This window comes from Lycium ferocissimum, chromosome 6, assembly GCF_029784015.1.
Source record: "Lycium ferocissimum isolate CSIRO_LF1 chromosome 6, AGI_CSIRO_Lferr_CH_V1, whole genome shotgun sequence".
Lineage (NCBI taxonomy): Eukaryota > Viridiplantae > Streptophyta > Magnoliopsida > Solanales > Solanaceae > Lycium > Lycium ferocissimum.
The window spans coordinates 10,203,916-10,206,472 of NC_081347.1; positions in this window are offsets into that span (position 1 = coordinate 10,203,916).

A 2,557-nucleotide genomic window follows, 5' to 3' on the forward strand; every position below is an offset into this window, starting at 1 on the left:
TGTGCTTCATTTTAAAGTGTTTTATTTCAGTTATCCTTTTCTAATTCTCAATTTTCACGTGAATGATGTTATAGTGTGTGATGCAGTTTTAAGAAAGAAATAATTTTGTCATCGAGTTGTTCAACCTTAGCCTACAGTGAATTGTAGAGATGATGGAGTGTGAAATTTTGTTGAAAGAAACTTTAGTTGAGAGCTTGGTCAAAGGATCATGAGATTTTGTACTCTTGAGTTTTCTAATGCAAATTGAGTTTTGTGTGAGTATTTTTTGACTCATTGCAGCAAATGCAACATGGTTCAAGGACAATTTTGTGGAGAATGCTTGTCTATGAAATATGAAGAACATGTGTTGGAAGCTAAAAGAATCGAATTGGTTTCTGTTTGTCAAGAAATTTGCTACTGAAGTTGTGCCGGTACTTTTTGACATTAAAATGGCCTCTTGTTCATCCAAAATGGTTCATGGAAGAGCAAACACATGGAAATCTCTCATTGACACTTCTTTTCAGGGAGTCCTCCTAACTTGAGCTTTATTTCTTTGGTTGCTTTGAGGACAATGCAACAATTTTAAGTTGGGGAAGCTTTATTTTGATAAATATTTTTGTGACGGGGTGTGATATATCATGATGGATGATAATTTGATAGATTGACTTTATTTTGGTTTTTTTTTTTCCTTTTCTATTACATATTTATATTAGTATGATTTTTATTTTATTTTTTAGTACTAGCTTCTTTAGTTTTTCTTAGGAGTAAAAGTGGTGTGGATGTGATTTTTTGCCCCTTGGCCAACTTTTGGCTTGCTTGGTACCAACTTATTTAAACCTTGGCATATGGATTCTTGATTCTTGAAAAAGAAAAATTGAACTGATGATTCTTGTTGTGACCTTTAGATTAAATTTTTGGCTCTTATGTTCACTAACTAGTCTCTTTAGGCTATGAGTGGCTTTTTGAGTTCATTTATTTCAATTGGATCTTGGATACATATTCCACTTGGGTTTTCATGTGCCATGTGTGGTGAGGTTTTTGTGAGTTCTTTTGTATTATTTGTGGTCTAGAACTTGCCCGGAATGTGTTTCAAGGCGAAATCCTAGACTACACTTGGTTTGAAAAATGATGTTAGGCCTTCCTTGGACCATTTTGTGCCTTAAATATCCAACCCTTGCATATTTCCCTAGTCAACCCTTTTGAGCCTTTAACCTTTCTTTGACAACCATGTTACAAGCTTTACCCCGTTCTTCATTGATCCATCTTTTGTTACCTTACCTCCTTAAGTGCTTTGAAAGTGCAAACATAGGCTAAAAGCCTAAGTTTGGGGGCGATGGTTGGTAAAGTGTGATGTGGAAGTTGCTTGAAAGGTGAAAATGAAAAAAAAATAGTGGTCTTCCTTGAAATTTTGAAAAAGAAAAAAAAAAAAGAACAAACAACAACAAAAAGAATGAAGAAAAATGAAGGAAGAATAAAGAGTTGTGAATAATGGGAAGACTAGGTGGTGAAATGAAAAGATGAAGAAAATGGTGGAAAAGTTTTAAAGGAAGTGTGCTTTGATTGTTGAAAATTGTAGTGCTTGGGAGGTTTTTGAGTCACTATTTCCAAATTATGCTCCTACTTTAACCAAAAGCCTACATTACAACCCTTTAAGTCCTAAGTGATTTTGAACCAAGTGTGTCTACATTAGTGGAGATATACATGAAGGGCAAGCTTATGGTACTACTTGTGCATTAGAACATCTTTGTGAGAGAAGAGAGTTAATTCTTTCCATTTGATATCCCATTTGTGTTTTGAATTACATTTTCTAAGTGTGGGATTATCTCTTGAGTGTGAGGGCACATGAGAATTTAAGTTGTGAATTTGTTCCATTTTTCAATTGAGAGGAATGAACAAAAGAAAGTTATTTTGTGATAATGAGACAAATTTTGAAGCTTTAGTGTCATGACTTGGTTCATTTATTTTATATTTTAACTTTTCCCACAGTATAAATAGTCATAAGTTATCTCAGACTATGTGGTTTTAAAAATTTTATTTTTCTTTCTCTAACTTTTTAATTAATTGTAATAGTCTAGGTATATCTATTAATAGTCTTATAATTTTTTGGGTCTATTAATATATTACCACTTGGTTTAACCTTAATGCAATTACCTTCCTTATTATTATTATTATTATTATTATTATTATTATTACTATTATTATTATTATTATTATTATTATTATTATTGTTATTATTATTATTATTATGTGCTTGATAATATCCTAGTATTCCTTATATGATAACATGAATTGAAAATGTTCTAATTCCTTTATAAGGAAAATTATTATGCATATTCGTTGTCATATAATATTATTTTTTATATGGTAATTTTTGAACTAAATATTCTAAAGTTCATATAAGGAATAATATTATATGAATATTTTTAAAATTATATTACATGATTCTTCATATGGTAATATCTGAATTGCAATTATTAATTTCTTTTAAAATTGATACAAATAGAATTTGTTGCCAAGTGGCTTGTTCATATTACGTCACTTAGCTTAATATTAAGCTAGACTATCATCCTTTTATAAT